The sequence below is a fragment of the Leuresthes tenuis genome, unplaced genomic scaffold, assembly GCF_036924035.1.
Source record: "Leuresthes tenuis unplaced genomic scaffold, fLeuTen1.0.hap1 SCAF_16, whole genome shotgun sequence".
In the NCBI taxonomy this organism is placed as follows: domain Eukaryota; kingdom Metazoa; phylum Chordata; class Actinopteri; order Atheriniformes; family Atherinopsidae; genus Leuresthes; species Leuresthes tenuis.
In genome coordinates this window covers 34,178,503-34,198,344 of record NW_027325370.1, presented here as the reverse complement: position 1 = coordinate 34,198,344, position 19,842 = coordinate 34,178,503, and the positions used below count along the sequence as shown (strand labels likewise).

At 47.3% G+C, this 19,842-nt stretch overlaps 4 non-coding genes across 4 annotated transcripts; all 4 read left to right on the top strand.

Moving 5' to 3' along the window:
* Nucleotides 1-2,030: 2,030 nt before the first annotated feature.
* LOC140272525 (U5 spliceosomal RNA) lies at nucleotides 2,031-2,144 on the top strand. The gene has a single exon (XR_011907938.1). It is a non-coding gene; the product is annotated as a U5 spliceosomal RNA (small nuclear RNA).
* A 308-nt stretch (nucleotides 2,145-2,452) lies between these two features.
* LOC140272515 (U2 spliceosomal RNA) lies at nucleotides 2,453-2,643 on the top strand. Its single transcript, XR_011907929.1, has one exon. It is a non-coding gene; the product is annotated as a U2 spliceosomal RNA (small nuclear RNA).
* A 391-nt stretch (nucleotides 2,644-3,034) lies between these two features.
* LOC140272532 (U5 spliceosomal RNA) lies at nucleotides 3,035-3,148 on the top strand. Its single transcript, XR_011907944.1, has one exon. It is a non-coding gene; the product is annotated as a U5 spliceosomal RNA (small nuclear RNA).
* Nucleotides 3,149-3,407: 259 nt separating this feature from the next.
* On the top strand, nucleotides 3,408-3,598 carry LOC140272545 (U2 spliceosomal RNA). The gene has a single exon (XR_011907956.1). It is a non-coding gene; the product is annotated as a U2 spliceosomal RNA (small nuclear RNA).
* Nucleotides 3,599-19,842: the final 16,244 nt, after the last annotated feature.

Below are 19,842 nucleotides of genomic sequence, written 5' to 3'. Positions count from 1 at the left end.
TCATCAAAAGCAGGAGCGGAGGTGTTCCGCTGTAAGAAGGTGTGAATGTCCGACCATAGATGGTGAAAAGCGGGTAAGAAAAGGTTCGAATGCCCGACTATACACCATCAAAAGAGGGAGCGGAGGTGTTCCGCTGTAAGACGGTGTGAATGTCTGACCATAGTTGGTAAAAAGCGGTTAAGACAAGGTGAAAATACACGACTGTACACAATCAATAGCGGGAGTGGAGTTGTTCGGCTACTAAAAGGTGTGAAAGTCCGACCCTGGTTTGTAAAAAGCGGGTAAGAAAAGGTGCGAATGCCCGAAAATGTATGATCAAAAGAGGGAGCGGAGGTTTTTGGCTGCAAGAAGGTCTGAATGTCCGACCATAGTTTGTAAAAAGCGGGTAAGGAAAGGTTCGAAACCCTGACTATACACCATCAAAAGCGGGAGCGGAGGTGTTCAGCTGCAAGAAGGTCTGAATGTCCATCAATAATTGCTAGAAAACATGAAAGAAAATTTTCGAATATCAAACCACACATGATCATAAGCGGGAGAGGAGGTGTTCAGCTGCAAGAAGGTGTGAATGTCCACCCATAATTACTGAAAAATGGGTAAGAAAAGGTGCGAATAACCAACCATACATCATCAAAAACAGGAGTGGATGTGTTCGGCTACAAGAAGGTTTGAATGTCTGACCATTGTTTGTAAAAAGCGGGTAAGAAAAGGTGCGAATGCCCAAACATACACCATCAAAAGAGGGAGCGGAGGGGTTCCGCTGTAAGAAGGTGTGAATGTCCGACCATAGTTGGTAAAAAGCGGGTAAGACAAGGTGAAAATACACGACTGTACACAATCAATAGCGGGAGTGGAGTTGTTCGGCTACTAAAAGGTGTGAAAGTCCGACCCTGGTTTGTAAAAAGCGGGTAAGAAAAGGTGCGAATGCCCGAAAATGTATGATCAAAAGAGGGAGCGGAGGTTTTTGGCTGCAAGAAGGTCTGAATGTCCGACCATAGTTTGTAAAAAGCGGGTAAGGAAAGGTTCGAAACCCTGACTATACACCATCAAAAGCGGGAGCGGAGGTGTTCAGCTGCAAGAAGGTCTGAATGTCCATCAATAATTGCTAGAAAACATGAAAGAAAATTTTCGAATATCAAACCACACATGATCATAAGCGGGAGAGGAGGTGTTCAGCTGCAAGAAGGTGTGAATGTCCACCCATAATTACTGAAAAATGGGTAAGAAAAGGTGCGAATAACCAACCATACATCATCAAAAACAGGAGAGGATGTGTTCGGCTACAAGAAGGTTTGAATGTCTGACCATTGTTTGTAAAAAGCGGGTAAGAAAAGGTGCGAATGCCCAAACATACACCATCAAAAGAGGGAGCGGAGGGGTTCCGCTGTAAGAAGGTGTGAATGTCCGACCATAGTTGGTAAAAAGCGGGTAAGACAAGGTGAAAATACCCGACTGTACACAATCAATAGCGGGAGCGGAGTTGTTCGGCTATTAAAAGGTGTGAAAGTCCGACCCTGGTTTGAAAAAAGCGGGTAAGAAAAGGTGCGAATGCCCGAAAATGTATGATCAAAAGATGCAATGTACGACGTTGTTTTTTTTGTTTAAATCTTTCTAGACATGGTAAATATGAAGGACAAAGCAGTTTTAACATAGTTTGAGTGAAGGAATTCATTTTATAGATAAAATCCCAAGAGTCTGCTGAGAAAAGAGAGTGAATACGAAGTAGACTTTAACACGGCTCTGGGAGCAATCCGAGTGCGGGCTAACCGGGAGAATTGCTTGAAAGAAACGCGACACCGAATGAGCGGTCAGAAAAAAGCCATAATACGGTGTTCCCATGGTGTTTTTGTTGCTGCCTTGTCTTTTGCACAGAGTAAAAGACAAGGCAGCCATCGAATAGGGCCCGATTGTTCCTACTTGGTCAGCCGAGGAGCAAGGGGGGGGAGCAAGCGTCTCCACCAAGCAAAGCTCACCATGGGGAAGGTGGCTATGCCAACTAGCCTGATGCCCTGCTCCTGCAGTGACGGATAATCGTACTCTGGTTTCTCTTCATAACGTACAAGTCTTTCGCCTTTTACTAAAGACTTCCGTGGAGAGCAGCACTAATGAGTTGTTTCTATTTTTGGCAGGCTTTACCTTTGCGGGTGAAGCCCTTTTTGTCTGTGCAAAAGAAATCTTGTTACTGTGCAGAGTGACTTCTCTGAGTAGAGTCGCCTTACTTGTTGCGACTGTGCCGATGTTCGAAGCTGGAGTGCAAAGTTGTTGCTTGAATGGTGCTTGCTGGAGCGTGCGGGAGTGCAAATTTATACCATTTGAAAGGGCTGAAGAGTGCTCAGTGCAGCGGGTGGGCGGAGGTGCAAAGTGACACTCTGGCCACCTATGGCCATAAAAAGAACACCGCTACAAGTGCGCATTGTGCCAGGAAGGGCCCTCGGACGTGAACCAGTGGACAGTTATCGCTTCTCGGTCTTTTAGCTCAGATCAAGTGTAATATCTGTTCTTATCAGTTTAATTTCTGATATGTCCTCTATACGAGGACTACATATTAAATGGATTTTTAGCAATAGGAGTTGAAAAAGGAGCTTGCTCCGTTCACTCCAAACATCGACCCAGTACTGCAGTGCCGCTGGGAACGGTGCGCTCTTCTCTGCTCTAGTGAAAAAGCAAACAGCGGTGCAGGATGGAAGTTTCTTTTAGTCTGCTGAGAAGAGAGTGTGAATGCGAAGTAGACTTTAACACGGCTCTGGGAGCAAGCCGAGTGCGGGCTAACCGGGAGAATTGCTTGAAAGAAACGCGACACCGAATGAGCGGTCAGAAAAAAGCCTCAATACGGTGTTCCCATGGTGTTTTTGTTGCTGCCTTGTCTTTTGCACAGAGTAAAAGACAAGGCAGCCATCGAATATGGCCCGATTGTCCCTACTTGGTCAGCCGAGGAGCAAGGGGGGGGGAGCAAACGTCTCTACCAAGCAAAGCTCACCATGGGGAAGGTGGCTATGCCAACTAGCCTGATGCCCTGCTCCTGCAGTGACGCATAATCGTACTCTGGTTTCTCTTCATAACGTACAAGTCTTTCGCCTTTTACTAAAGACTTCCGTGGAGAGCAGCACTAGTGAGTTGTTTCTATTTTTGGCAGGCTTTACCTTTGCGGGTGAAGCCCTTTCTGTCTGTGCAAAAGAAATCTTGTTACTGTGCAGAGTGACTTCTCTGAGTAGAGTCGCCTTACTTGTTGCGACTGTGCTGACGTTGTTGCTTGAATGGTGCTTGCTGGAGCGTGCAGGAGTGCAAAGTTATACCATTTAAAAGGGCTGAAGAGTGCTCAGTGCGGAGGTGCAAAGTGACACTAAAAAGAACACCGCTACAAGTGCGCATTGTGCCAGGAAGGGCCCTCGGACGTGAACCAGTGGACAGTTATCGCTTCTCGGCCTTTTGGCTAAGATCAAGTGTGGTATCTGTTCTTATCAGTTTAATATTTGATATGTCCTCTATACGAGGACTACATATTAAATGGATTTTTAGCAATAGGAGTTGAAAAAGGAGCTGGCTCCGTTCACTCCAAGCATCGACCCGGTACTGCAGTGCCGCTGGGAACGGTGCGATCTTCTCTGCTCTTGTGAAAAAGCAAACAGCGGTGCAGGATGGAAGTTTCAGGGTCCTATTCGATGGCTGCAACACCTGAAAGAGATATTGATGCGAGACCTGATGAAAAGCTTTTTCAAAGTCTAAATTTAAGATGACAAGCCGGGTGTTTCTTTCTCTATCGTAATCAATGATGTCTCGAATCAGTACGAGGCTGTCAGTGAGTTGTCTCCCTGAGATTGCACAAGCCTGGTCTGGGTGAATTACCTCCTCTAAAACAGAGGACATCCGTGTCGCTAAAACCTTGCTAAAAAGTTTACAGTCAAAGTTTAAAAGTGTGATGGGCCTCCAATTCTTTAGGTCAGTCTTATCATTTTTTTTATAAAGTAGAGTCACTATTCCCACTCTAAAACTGTCAGGCAGTCGGTCGAGTTTTTCAAAATCTTTAAAAACATCTAAAATGTCTGATGATAAAAGGTCCCAAAAGGTCAGATAGAATTCTGCAGGAAGCCCGTCTAAACCCGGAGCTCGACTTCTCTTAAAACCTGTTAGGCATTTTTTTTAACTCTAAAGCAGTAAAATCCTGTGTCAAGTGTGCATTCTCTTTTACGGTTTTGTCAACGAATTTTAAAGTATCATTCCTCTACATATATTCAAAAATCTATGTGTAAATGTTTAATATTTCTTATATTTGTTGATGTCATTCTGTGTGCATGTGGCCTAAACCCAATCTCTGTGTGGCAATTTTAATTTAAACAAGTTGAGCTCTGCCTCTGATCATTTAAAAAAGGTGTGTACCAATATCAACCTTTCTCAGGTAATTACTGATCCTACAAAACCAAAGAGATCCTTCAAGGTTGTCCCTGATTGGCTCAATCTTAACAAATCAAAGGTAGAAAATCCGCAGTATCTGAACTTGGTGTTAGTTATCACTGCTCAATAGCCTGTATCAGAATTGCAAAAATGAAAACATTAGGTCCACGCTTGGTATCCAGATCCTGAAACATCTCCATGAGCAGGCTTTTTTTTAACTGATCTGTTGAATAGTTATATGACACTGTTAAAATCCCAGATGAAGATCTAGCACTTGACCATTTTTGTAAATCTTCTAATTCCATAGTTGCTAAACACGCCCCTTTTAAAAAGTATAGAACTTAGAACAGGTCTAGTCCCTGGCTTTCGGCAGAACTGTCTTCTTTACTTTTTTTCCCCTTGTCCTGTTCAGCATTATGTCAGAAGAATTGTAGTCTGAATACCTTTGATGCCAAACAGATTTGTTTTGCCAAGGGAAGTTTTATAAATGTAAAGCTCCCCTTGATGCCCATTTATTTATTTCTGTTTACAATATATGACATGAACTGAACTGAACCGGACCGGGGGACAAGGAAAGAAGAAGAGGAAAGAAGAGGAAACAGAACAAAAATAGAAACAAAAACCAGACAACCAGCTGCTACACCTGTAAAAAACAAAACAGACAACAATCCATGGCCTATGAGGGGAATCCAGCCTTAGCGCCACCAGGAGCACCTGAAAGCAGACAAGCAGAGAAAAAAACAAACACACAAACAAACAAAAACAAGCACAAGAAGCGGCAATCGCATACAACACAGCTGTGGATATAGATGACCTGAGACGACATGATAATACATCAACTGCTTAGTGACCATGCTACTGGACTAATGAATGTGTGTGTGTGTGTGTGAGAACATGCAACACCCATGGCACAGGACCTACATGATAACCGTGCTTAGTTATGAGTGTATAAGCGTACAGGGCCACAATCCACAGCCCCCCCCCCCCAAGCAATCAGAAACAGGCAGAGAGGGCCACAAGACCCAGGCCACCAGCAGCCCCCACAGAGCACAGAACCCAGGCAGCCAGGCAGCCCACCGCAGGGGCAACCACGCATCCACCCAGAAGACTGCAGAGGAAGCCCCCGGAAAGAGCCCCCATAAGCATAGGGCAGAGGCACTCCGGAAACCAGGGGCAACAGCCCACCGACCCCGCCAGGCCCCAGCCGCCCAGACATGGGAAGTGCACTGGACCTGGGCCCCAGGAGCCCGAGCGCCCCCAAACCCCCCGGCAGAGGCCCCACCCAATACCCAGGAGGGCCAAGCGCCCCAGACAGCCACAAAGTGGGTCAGCGCCTGCCCCAGCGCCCCTGGCCAAGTGCCCTGGGAGTCAAGACGTGCCCACAGGTGGGTGAAGTCGCGAGCAGTGGGGAGAGGCAACGCTGATGCCCCATCGGGAGAAACACAGGCAGGCCAGGCGACAGCAAGTCCCAGATCCAGGCCCAATCATTACCACACACACTTTCACGTCCCATACATCCACACATCCACACATCCTACCTCCCTCGAATCTGCTGGGGTGTAGTGCAGCGGGCACACCAGGAGGCCAGCAACCCCCCAGCCACCACAGACCCCGAACCAGCAGAACAATTAATTAATCCTCCTGGCCCCTCCTGCCCCGAGCAGACACCAGGAAGCAGGGGTGTGCGAAGAAGACCCCTCCCCTCACCCTTCTGGCTCTTCAATATTTTCTAATAGTGAGCAATTAAAATTGAGGGGCAGCCAAACTTGTAGAACTGGGAGCGCGGCACTCTGGGCAGCCTACATACCCAAAGAGCCCCGCCCACCAGATGCCACTCAGTGTAACCACCCCCCAAGACCTAATGTGTGTGTGTGAGTGTGTTTGATAAGTAGTAATGTCTAAGGTGTAATTAAAACAGGGGCAGGGAACTGCAGAGTGCAACCAAAGGGGACCACCTACGTGGCCCCATCCACTACACCCCACCGAACACACACGCCCCCAAAACCCTTCATGTGTGAGTGTGTGCTGTGTACAGGAGCCAGAAGGGAGAGGGGTATGGGGATATATACCGGGGGAGCTACTCTCCCCCAGAGAGGGCAGCCAGGGACTGGCTGCAATAGGCATCCCCGCTACCTGGGAGCCAACAATGGGCAGGAGGGCCTGATGTCCACCAGGCTCGGGGCCTGCAGCGACCATATTCCGGGAGCTACTGTACCCCCAGAAGGTACGCATCCCGCCCCACCCCACTCAACCCAACCCCACCCAGGAGGACCTCTACAAAAAACAAACAAACAAACCACCCGGTCAAACCAGTCGCAGCAGCCCGGGCCTGAGACCCAACATCACCCAGCAACCCACCACCACCACTATGTGATAAAACTAATCAGAGGGGACCAGAGAGAATGAAATTCAGCCAATTGATGTTTTGAGGAGGCAGACATTGTTTCCATGCTAATATAATCTAAAAGAAAATTTCTAAACTGGTTAATACACAGATTGTTCTTCGCTTTCCAGTTCATGAGAATAGTTTTCTTTGCGATACATAACACTGTGACAACCATGTGTGCTGAGTTAATTTCCATGTTGATGTTGTCTAAGTCACCCAGTATGCACAGTGTGGGGCATGCAGGGATGCTACACTTTAGCCATGTTGATAGGTCCTCACAGACTTCAAGCCAGAACTTCTGGACAGGCGCAGAAAACCACAAAGCGTGTGCATAATCATCAGGTGTGTTATCTGTGCAATGTGAGCAGATGTTTGAGTGTGTTAGACCCATCCTGAACATCCTTTGTCCTGTATAGTGTGTTCTATGAAGGATTTTGTATTGTATGAGCTGTAAATTAGGATTTCGAGTCTTTATGAAGGTGTTCAAACATATTTGTGGTTAGAAGCTATGACCAGAACTGATGGATAAATCTGCCTCCCATTTTGAGGATGGAAGAGACATTGTGTCATCTATCTTAGACAATAATTTATATATTTTTGATAGTAGTTTTGGGGTACAGATGCTTAGAAATTCTGCTACCCTAGTCGGGGGTTGTAAGTCTGGTTGGTGGAGGATATATCCATCCATCCATCCATCATCTGCCGCTTATCCGGGGGTCGGGTCGCGGGGGCAGGAGCTTGAGCAGAGAAACCCAGACGTCTCTGTCCCCGGCCACTTCCTCCAGCTCTTCCGGGGGGACCCCGAGGCGTTCCCAGGCCAGCCGAGAGACATAGTCTCTCCAACGTGTCCTGGGTCTCCCCCGGGATCTCCTCCCAGTGGGACGTGCCCGGAACACCTCCCCAGGGAGGCGCCCAGGGGGCATCCTAACCAGATGCCCGAGCCACCTCATCTGACTCCTCTCAATGCGGAGGAGCAGCGGTTCTACTCCGAGCCCCTCCCGGATGACTGAGCTTCTCACCCTATCTCTAAGGGAGAGCCCAGACACCCTGCGGAGGAAACCCATTTCGGCCGCTTGTATTCGCGATCTTGTTCTTTCGGTCACTACCCACAACTCGTGACCATAGGTGAGGATGGGAACGTAGATTGACCAGTAAGTAGAGAGCTTCGCCTTCTGGCTCAGCTCCCTCTTCACAACGATGGGTCGGTGCAGAGCCTGCAACACTGCAGGCGCCGCACCGATCCGCCCGTCAATCTCCCGCTCCATTCGTCCGTCACTCGTGAACAAGACCCCGAGATACTTGAACTCCTCCTCTTGGGGAAGGATCTCATTCCCGACCCGGAGAGAGCATTCCACCCTTTTCCGGCTGAGAACCATAGTCTCGGATTTGGAGGTGCTGATTCTCATCCCAGCCGCTTCACACTCGGCTGCGAATCACTCCAGTGAGAGCTGAAGGTCACGGCCTGACGACGCTAACAGAACCACATCATCAGCAAAAAGCAGAGACCCGATTCTGAGGTCGCCAAATGGGACACCCTCAACGCCCTGGCTCCGCCTAGAAATTCTGTCCATAAAAGTTAGGAACAGAATCGGTGACAAAGGGCAGCCCTGACGGAGTCCAACTCTCACCGGAAACGTATCCGACTTACTGCCGGCAATGCGGACCAAACTCTGGCACCGGTCATACAGAGACCGAACGGCCCCTATCAAGGGGTCCGGCACTCCATATTCCCGGAGCACCCCCCACAGGACTCCACGAGGGACACGGTCGAACGCTTTCTCCAAGTCCACAAAACACATGTAGACTGGTTGGGCGAACTCCCATGCACCCTCCAGGATCCTGCTGAGGGTATAGAGCTGGTCCACTGTTCCACGGCCAGGACGAAAGCCACACTGCATCTCCTGAATCCGAGGCTCGATTATCCGACGGATCCTCCTCTCCAATACCCCCGAATAGACCTTACCAGGGAGGCTGAGGAGTGTGATACCCCTATAGTTGGAACACACCCTCCGGTCCCCCTTTTTAAAGAGGGGGACCACCACCCCAATCTGCCAGTCCAGAGGCACTGTCCCCGATGTCCACGCGATACTGCAGAGGCGTGTCAGCCAAGACAGCCCTACAACATCCAGAGCCTGGAGAAACTCAGGACGGACCTCATCCACCCCCGGGGCCTTGCCACCGAGGAGCTTTTTAACCACCTCGGCAACCTCAGCCCCAGAAATGGGAGGCCCCGTCTCCGAGCTCTCCGACTCTGCCTCTTCCGAGCACGTGTTGGTAGGATTGAGGAGTTCCTCGAAGTACTCCCCCCACCGACTCACAACATCCCTAGTTGAGGTCAGCAAAGCCCCGTCCCCACTGTAAACAGTGTTGACTGTGAGCCGCTTCCCCCCCCCTGAGACGCCGGATGGTGGACCAGAATCTTTTCGAGGCCGTCCGGAAATCGTTCTCCATGGTCTCACCGAACTCCTCCCAGGCCCGAGTTTTTGCCTCAGCAACCGCCGAAGCCGTGGCCCGTCTGGCCCGTCGGTACCTATCAGCTTCTTCCAGGGTCCCACTGGCCAAAAAGGCCCGATAGGACTCCTTCTTCAGCTGTCCACCAGCAGGTTCGAGGGTTGCCGCCACGACAGGCACCGACCACCTTACGGCCACAACTCCGACCAGCTGCCTCGGCAATGGAGTCACGGAACATGGCCCATTCGGACTCAATGTCCCCCACCTCAAATATGGTTGAAGCTCTGCCGGAAGTGGGAGTTAAAGCTCCTTCTGACGGGGGATTCTGACAAACGCTACCAGCAGACCCTCACAATACGTTTGGGCCTGCCAGGTCTGATCGGCATCCTCCCCCACCAGCGGAGCCAACTCACCACCAGGTGGTGATCAGTTGACAGCTCCGCCCCTCTCTTCACCCGAGTGTCCAGGACATACGGCCGCAAGTCCGATGATACAACCACAAAGTTGATCATCGAACTGCGGCCAAGGGTGTCCTGGTGCCAAGTGCACATATGGACACCCTTATGCCTGAACATGGTGTTCGTTATGGACAGTCTATGACTGGCACAGAAGTCCAACAACATAACACCACTCTGATTGAGATCGGGGGGGCCGTTCCTCCCAATCACACCCCTCCAGGTCTCACTGTCATTGCCCACGTGAGCATTGAAGTCCCCCAGCAGAATGAGGGAGTTTCCGGTAGGAGCATTCTCCAGTGCCTCCCCCAGAGACTCCAAAAAGGGTATGTACTCTGAACTGCTGTTTGGCGCATAGGCACAAACAACAGTCAGGACTCGTCCCCCCACCCAAAGGCGGAGGGAGGCTACCCTCTCGTTCACTGGGGTAAACCCCAATGTACTGGCACACAGCCGGGGGGCAATAAGTATGTCCACACCTGCTCTGCGCCTCTCACCACGGGCAACTCCAGAGTGGAAGAGAGTCCAACCCCTCTCAAGAGTACTGGTTCCAGATCCCAAGCCGTGCGTCGAGGTGAGTCCGACTATATCTAACGGTCTGATGAAGTTTCAACAATAAACAACAAACTTTGTATTATGAGAAAGAACCAGACTCATTCTTCAGGAATCCGAAAATAAGCTCTATTTTACGAGTTATGCACGAATTCGGATTCTCCTATAAAACGAATTCCTTAACTCAAACCAAGTTAAGACTGCTTTGTCCTTCATATTTATTCATGTCTAATCAAGTTTCAATGATAAACAACGTTGTACTTTGTAGAATGAGAAAGAACTTCTTCAGCAATAAGCATCTCTCGACAAATGACGAAATACAGATTTTGCTATAAAATTAATTGCTATCAGCCTGACTTAAAACTGTTTGTCTTCCTTATTTATCCACTTCAAATCAAGTTTCAACAATTAAAAAAATTTTGTAGTTTGAGAAAGAACAACTTAATCTTGAGCAATCAGTATAAAAAGAGGGTGGGCAAAGGTGCGAATGTCAAACCATACATGATCAAAACAGGGAGCGGAGGTGTTTGGCTGAGACAAGGTGTGAATGTCCAACCATAATTAATGAAAAGCGGGCAACAAGTAGGTTCGAATGCCCAACCATACATCATCAAAAGCAGGAGTGGATATGTTCGGCTACAAGAAGGTTTGAACGTCTGACCATAGTTTGTAAAAAGCGGGTAAGAAAAGGTTCGAATGCCCAAACATACACCATCAAAGGAGGGAGCGGAGGTGTTCCGCTGTAAGAAGGTGTGAATGTTCGACCATAGTTGGTAAAAAACGGGTAAGAAAAGGTTAAAATACCCGACTGTACACAATCAGTAGCGGGTGCGGAGTTGTTTGGCTACTAAAAGGTGTGAAAGTCCGACCATGGTTTGTAAAAAGCGGGTAAGAAAAGGTGCGAATGCCCGAAAATGTATGATCAAAAGAGGGAGCGGAGGTGTTCGGCTGCAAGAAGGTGTGAATGTACACCCATAATTACTGAAAAATGGGTAAGAAAAGGTGCGAATGCCCAACTATACATAATCAAAAGCAGGAGTGGATGTGTTCGGCTCCAAGAAGGGTTGAATGTCTGACCATAGTTTGTAAAAAGCAGGTAAGAAAAGGTTTGACTGCCCGAACATACACCATCAAAAGAGGGAGCGGAGGTGTTCCGCTGTAAGAAGGTGTGAATGTCCGACCATAGTTGGTAAAAAGCGGGTAAGAAAAGGTTAAAATACCCGACTGTACACAATCAATAGCGGGAGCGGAGTTGTTCGGCTACTAAAAGATGTGAAAGTCCGACTATGGTTTGTAAAAAGCGGGTAAGAAAAGGTGCTAATGCCCGACAATGTATGATCAAAAGAGGGAGCGGAGGTGTTCGGCTGCAAGAAGGTCTGAATGTCCAACCATAATTTGTAAAAACCGGGAAGGAAAGGCTCGAAAGCCCGACTATACACCATCAAAAGCGGGAGCAGAGTGGTTCAGCTGCAAGAAGGTCTGAATGTCCATCAATAATTGCTTTAAAACATGAAAGAAAATTTTCGAATATCATCCGCACATGATCATAAGAAGGAGAGGAGGTGTTCAGCTGCAAGAAGGTGTGAATGTCCACCCATAATTCCTGAAAAATGGGTAAAAAAAGGTGCGAATGCCCAACCATACATTATCAAAAGCAGGTGTGAATGTCAGATCATAATTTGCAAAAAGCTGATGAGAAAGGGTGAGAATGCCCGACTATACACCATCAAATGCGGGAGCGGAGGTGTTCGGCTCTGAGTAGGTGTGAATGTCCGACCATAATTGCTGAAAAATGTGTTAGAAAAGGAAAGAATGCCGGACCATACATCATCAAAAGCGAGAGAGGTGGTGTTCGGCTGCAAAAAGGTGTAAATGTTCGACTAAAGTTTGTAAAAAGCGGGTAAGACATGGTGCGAATGCCTGACAAGGTATGATCAAAAGCAGGAGCGGAGGTGTTCAGCTGCAAGAAGGTCTAAATGTCCATCAATAATTGCTAGAAAACATGAAAGAAAATTTTCGAAAATCAAACCGCACATGATCATAAGTGGGAGAGGAGGTGTTCAGCTGCAAGAAGGTGTGAATGTCCACCCATTATTCCGGACAAATGGGTAAAAAAAAGGTGCGAATGCCCAACCATACATCATCAAAAGCAGGAGTGGATGTGTTCGGCTACAAGAAGGTGTGAACGTCCAACCAAAGTTTGTAAAAAGCAGTTAAGAAAAGGTTTGAATATCCAACCAAACATTATCAAAAGCGGGAGCATAGCTTTTCGACTGCAAGTAGGTGTGAATGTCAGATCATAATTTGCAAAAAGCTGATGAGAAAGGGTGAGAATGTCCGACTGCACACCATCAAATGCGGGAGCGGAGTTGTTCGGCTGTGAGTAGGTGTGAATCTCCGACCGTAATTTCTGAAAAATGTGTTAGAAAAGGTAAGAATGCCGGTCCATACATCATCAAAAGCGACAGAGGTGGTGTTCGGCTGCAAGTAGGTGTGAATGTCCAGCCATAATTACTCACAAACGGGTAAGAAAAGGTAGTATTGCCAGACCATACATGATCAAAACAGGGAGTGGATGTGTTCGGCTACAAGAAGGTTTGAATGTCCGAGCATAGTTTGTAAAAAGCGGGTAAGAAAAGATTCGAATGCCCAAACATACACCATCAAAAGAGGGAGCGGAGGTGTTCCGCTGTAAGAAGGTGTGAATGTCCGACCATAGTTGGTAAAAAGTGGGTAAGAAAAGGTTAAAATACCCGACTGTACACAATCAATAGGGGGAGCGGAGTTGTTCGGCTACAAGAAGGTGTGGAAGTCCAACCATGGTTTGTAAAAAGCTGGTAAGAAAAGGTTCGAATGCCCGAATATATACCATCAAAAGCGGAAGCGGAGGTGTTCGGCTGCAAGAAGGTGTGAACATCCGACCAAAGTTTGTAAAAAGCAGTTAAGAAAAGGTTCGAATATCCAACCAAACATAATCAAAAGCGGGAGCAGAGCTGTTCGACTGCAAGTAGGTGTGAATGTCCAGCCATAATTACTCACAAACGGGTAAGAAAAGGTAGTATTGCCAGACCATACATGATCAAAACAGGGAGCTGAGGTGGTTCAGCACCAAGGTGTGAATGTCTGACTATAGTTTGTAAAAAGCGGGTAAGATAAGGTGCGAATGCCCGGCAATGTATAATCAAAAGAGGGAGCAGAGGTTTTCGGCTACAAGAAGGTTTGAATGTCCGACCATAGTTTGTAAAAAGCGGGTAAGAAAAGGTTCAAATGCTTGACTATACACCATCAAAAGCGGGAGCGGAGATGTTCCGCTGTAAGACGGTGTGAATGTCCGACCATAGTTGGTAAAAAGCGGGTAAGAAAAGGTTAAAATACCCGACTGTACACAATCAATAGCGGGAGCGGAGTTGTTCGGCTACAAGAAGGTGTGAAAGTCCAACCATCGTTTGTAAAAAGCTGGTAAGAAAAGGTGCGAATGCCAGAATATATACCATCAAAAGCGGATGCGGAGGTGTTCGGCTGCAAGAAGGTGTGAACGTCCGACCAAAGTTGGCAAAAAGCAGTAAAGAAAAGGTTCGAATATCCAAACATAATTAAAAGCGAGAGAGATTGTGTTCAGCTGCAAGTAGGTGTGAATATCCAGCCATAATTACTCACAAACGGGTAAGAAAATGTAGTATTGCCAGACCATACATGATCAAAACAGGGAGCTGAGGTGGTTTAGCTGCAAAAAGGGGTGAATGTCCAACTAAAGTTCAAATATATTAACAAAAGCGGGAGGAGAGGTCTTCGGATTAGAGTGGTTGAAATTTCCAACCATAATCTATAAAATGCGGTGAAAAAAAAAGGTTCGGATTTTAGCAAAATCCGAAATCATGCATAACTCCGCAAAAGGAACGTATTGCTCAACCAAAGGGATGCTTCTTTCTCATTCAGGGTAATATGAGGAACTTTATGCTTGATACATTTTAGACATGGATAACTATGAAGGACAAAGCAATTTTAACTTGGTTTGAGCAAAGCAATTCATTTTATAGGAAAATCCGAAATCGTGCAGGACTCATGAAAGTAAGCTTATTCTCGGATTCCTGATCCTCCAGTGTTGCTCTTTCCTATACTGCAAAATACAGCCTTGTTCTTTGTTGAAATCGATATAGACATTGATAAATATGAAGGACAAAGCAGTTTCCACTTTGTTTGAGTGAAGGAATTAATTTTATAGCAAAATCCCAAATCAAGCAGAACGTATGAAAATAAGCTTGTTTTCGGATTCCTGATCCTTCAGTGTTGCTATTTCTTCTACTGCAAAATACAATGTTGTTCTTTGTTGAAGTCAATCTAGACATTGATAAATATGAAGGACAAAGCAGTTTTAACATAGTTTGAGTAAAGGAATTCATTTTATACATAAAATCCCAAATCATGCAGAACGTATGAAAATAAGCTTATTCTCGGATTCCTGTTCCTTCAAGTGTTGCTCTTTCTACTACTGCAAAATACAATGTTGTTCTTTGTTGAAGTAAATCTAGACATTGATAAATATGAAGGACAAAGCAGTTTTCACTTGGTTTGAGTGAAGGATTTGCAGCTGAAAACCTCCCGCTCCCGCTTTTGATTGTGTATAGTCGGGCTTTCGAGCCTTTTCTTACCCGGTTTTTAGAAATTATGGTTGGACATTCAGACCTTGCAGCCGAAGACCTCCACTCCCTCTTTTGATCATACATTGTCGGGCATTCGCACCTTGTCTTACCCGCTTTTTACAAACTATAGTCAGACATTCACACCTTGCAGCTGAACCACCTCAGCTCCCTGTTTTGATCATGTATGGTCTGGCAATACTACCTTTTCTTACCCGTTTGTGAGTAATTATGGCTGGACATTCACACCTACTTGCAGTCGAACAGCTCTGCTCCCGCTTTTGATGGTATATATTCGGGCATTCCAACCATTTCTTAACTGCTTTTTGCAAACTTTGTTCGGACGTTCACACCTTCTTGCAGCCGAACACCTCCGCTTCAGCTTTTGATGGTATATATTCGGGCATTCGAACCTTTTCTTAGCAGCTTTTTACAAACCATGGTTGAACTTTCACACCTTCTTGTAGCCGAACACCTCCGCTTCCGCTTTTGATGGTATATATTCAGGCATTCGAACCTTTTCTTAGCAGCTTTTTACAAACTATGGTCGGACATTCAAACCTTCTTGTAGCCGAAAACCTCCGCTCCCTCTTTTGATCATACATTGTCGGGCATTCGCACCTTTTCTTACCCGTTTTTTACAAACCATGGTCGGACTGTCACACATTCTTGTAGCCAAACACATCCGCTCCCGCTATTGATTGTGTACAGTCGGGTATTTTAACCTTTTCTTACCCACTTTTTACCAACTATGGTCGGACATTCACACCTTGTCACAGCCAAACACCTCCGCTCCCTGTTTTGATCATGTATGGTTGGACATTCGCACCTTTTCTCACCCGCTTTTTGCCAACTATGGTCGGCTGTTCACAGCTTCCTCTCCACCATACTTGTATGGTGGGATATTCACACCCACTTGCATCCGAAGACCTTTTGTTGATATTTAGTCGGTCATTCGCAGCTTACCCGCTTTTGGCAAACTATGGCCTTCATGCAGCCAAACACCTCTGATCTCGCTTTTGATGATGTAAGGTTGGGCATTCAGACCTTGCTTCACCTGCTTTTCACCAAATATAGTCGGACATTCACACCTTCTTGCAGCCGAACACTTCCGCTCCACCTTTTAGTGTTCTATAACACCTTTTTTTTCACCGCATTTTATAGATTATGGTTGGAAATTCTCAACCACTCTCATCCGAAGACCTCTCCTCCCGCTTTTGTTAATATATTTGAACTTTAGTCGGACATTCACACCTTCTTGCAGCTGAACCACCTCCGCTCCCTGTTTTGATCATGTATGGTCTGGCAATACTACCTTTTCTTACCCGTTTGTTAGTAATTCTGGCTGGACATTCACACCTACTTGCAGCCGAACACCACCTCTCCCGCTTTTGATGATGTATGGACCGGCATTCTTACCTTTTCTAACACATTTTTCAGCAATTATGGTCGGAGATTCACACTTACTCACAGCCGAACAACTCCGCTCCCGCATTTGATGGTGTATAGTCGGGCATTCTCACCCTTTCTCATCAGCTTTTTGCAAATTATGATCTGACATTCACACCTGCTTTTGATAATGTATGGTTGGGCATTCGCACCTTTTCTTACCCATTTTTCAGTAATTATGGGTGGACATTCACACCTTCTTGCAGCTGAACACCTCCTCTCCCGCTATTGATTGTGTACAGTCGGGTATTTTAACCTTTTCTTACCCGCTTTTTACCAAATATGGTCGGACATTCACACCGTCTTACAGCGGAACACCTCTGCTCCCGCTTTTGATGGTGTATAGTCAGGCATTTGAACCTTTTCTTACCCGCTTTTTACAATCTATGGTCGGACATTCAAACCTTGTTGTAGCCGAAAACCTCCGCTCCCTCTTTTGATTATACATTGTTGGGCATTCGCACCTTATTTACAAACTATAGTCACACATTCACACCTTGCAGCTGAGCCACCTCAGCTCCCTGTTTTGATAGTGTATGTTCGGGCATTCGAACCTATTCTTACCCCCTTTTTACAAACTATGCTCGGAGATTCACACCTACTCACAGCTGAACAACTCCGCTCCCGCATTTGATGATGTCTTGTCCGGCATTCTAGTCTCTTCTAACACATTTTTCAGCAATTATGGTCGGACATTCACACCTACTCACAGCCGAACACTTCCGCTCCCGCATTTGATGGTGTATAGCCGGGCATTCTCACCCTTTCTCATCAGCTTTTTGCAAATTATGATCTGACATTCACACCTACTTGCAGTTGAACAGCTCTGCTGCCGCTTTTGATTATGTTTGGTTGGATATTCGAACCTTTTCTTAACTGCTTTTTACAAACTTTGGTCGGACGTTCAAACCTTCTTGCAGCCGAACACCTCCGCTCCCGCTTTTGATGGTGTATAGTCAGGCATTTGAACCTTTTCTTACCCGCTTTTTACAAACCATAGTCGGACTTTCACATCTTTTAGTAGCCGAACAACTCCGCTCCCGCTATTGATTGTGTACAGTCGGGTATTTTAACCTTTTCTTACCCGCTTTTTACCCACTATGGTCGGACATTCACACCTTCTTACAGCGGAACACCTCCGCTCCCTCCTTTGATGGTGTATGTTCGGGCATTCGAACCTTTTCTTACCCGCTTTTTACAAACTATGGTCAGACGTTCAAACCTTCTTGTAGCCGAACATATCCACTCCTGCTTTTGATGATGTATGGTTGGGCATTCGAACCTACTTGTTGCCCGCTTTTCATTAATTATGGGTGGACATTCACACCTTGTCTCAGCCAAACACCTCCGCTCCCTGTTTTGATCATGTATGGTTTGACATTCGCACCTTTGCCCACCCTCTTTTTATACTGATTGCTCAAGTTTAAGTTGTTCTTTCTCAAACTACAAAATTTTTTTAATTGTTGAAACTTGATTTGAAGTGGATAAATAAGGAAGACAAACAGTTTTAAGTCAGGCTGATAGCAATTAATTTTATAGCAAAATCTGTATTTCGTCATTTGTCGAGAGATGCTTATTGCTGAAGAAGTTCTTTCTCATTCTACAAAGTACAACGTTGTTTATCATTGAAACTTGATTAGACATGAATAAATATGAAGGACAAAGCAGTCTTAACTTGGTTTGAGTTAAGGAATTCGTTTTATAGGAGAATCTGAATTCGTGCATAACTCGTAAAATAGAGCTTATTTTCGGATTCCTGAAGAATGAGTCTGGTTCTTTCTCATAATACAAAGTTTGTTGTTTATTGTTGAAACTTCATCAGACCGTTAGATATAGTCGGACTCACCTCGACGCACGGCTTGGGATCTGGAACCAGTACTCTTGAGAGGGGTTGGACTCTCTTCTACTCTGGAGTTGCCCGTGGTGAGAGGCGCAGAGCAGGTGTGGGCATACTTATTGCCCCCCGGCTGTGTGCCAGTACATTGGGGTTTACCCCAGTGAACGAGAGGGTAGCCTCCCTCCGCCTTGGGTGGGGGGACGAGTCCTGACTGTTGTTTGTGCCTATGCGCCAAACAGCAGTTCAGAGTACCTACCCTTTTTGGAGTCTCTGGGGGAGGCACTGGAGAATGCTCCTACCGGAGACTCCCTCATTCTGCTGGGGGACTTCAATGCTCACGTGGGCAATGACAGTGAGACCTGGAGGGGTGTGATTGGGAGGAACGGCCCCCCCGATCTCAATCAGAGTGGTGTTATGTTGTTGGACTTCTGTGCCAGTCATAGACTGTCCATAACGAACACCATGTTCAGGCATAAGGGTGTCCATATGTGCACTTGGCACCAGGACACCCTTGGCCGCAGTTCGATGATCGACTTTGTGGTTGTATCATCGGACTTGCGGCCGTATGTCCTGGACACTCGGGTGAAGAGAGGGGCGGAGCTGTCAACTGATCACCACCTGGTGGTGAGTTGGCTCCGCTGGTGGGGGAGGATGCCAATCAGGATGCTGGGAGCGTTTGTCAGAATCCCCCGTCAGAAGGAGCTTTAACTCCCACCTCCGGCAGAGCTTCAACCATATTTGAGGTGGGGGATATTGAGTCCGAATGGGCCATGTTCCGTGACTCCATTGCCGAGGCAGCTGGTCGGAGTTGTGGCCGTAAGGTGGTCGGTGCCTGTCGTGGCGGCAACCCTCGAACCTGCTGGTGGACACCAGTGGTGAGGGAAGCCGTCAAGCTGAAGAAGGAGTCCAATCGGGCCTTTTTGGCCAGTGGGACCCTGGAAGAAGCTGATAGGTACCGACGGGCCAGACGGGCCACGGCTTCGGCGGTTGCTGAGGCAAAAACTCGGGCCTGGGAGGAGTTCGGTGAGACCATGGAGAACGATTTCCGGACGGCCTCGAAAAGATTCTGGTCCACCATCCGGCGTCTCGGGGGGGGGGAAGCGGCTCACAGTCAACACTGTTTACAGTGGGGACGGGGCTTTGCTGACCTCAACTAGGGATGTTGTGAGTCGGTGGGGGGAGTACTTCGAGGAACTCCTCAATCCTACCAACACGTGCTCGGAAGAGGCAGAGTCGGAGAGCTCGGAGACGGGGCCTCCCATTTCTGGGGCTGAGGTTGCCGAGGTGGTTAAAAAGCTCCTCGGTGGCAAGGCCCCGGGGGTGGAAGAGGTCCGTCCTGAGTTTCTCAAGGCTCTGGATGTTGTAGGGCTGTCTTGGCTGACACGCCTCTGCAGTATCGCGTGGACATCGGGGACAGTGCCTCTGGACTGGCAGATTGGGGTGGTGGTCCCCCTCTTATAAAAGGGGGACCGGAGGGTGTGTTCCAACTATAGGGGTATCACACTCCTCAGCCTCCCTGGTAAGGTCTATTCGGGGGTATTGGAGAGGAGGATCCGTCGGATAATCGAGCCTCGGATTCAGGAGATGCAGTGTGGCTTTCGTCCTGGCCGTGGAACAGTGGACCAGCTCTATACCCTCAGCAGGATCCTGGAGGGTGCATGGGAGTTCGCCCAACCAGTCTACATGTGT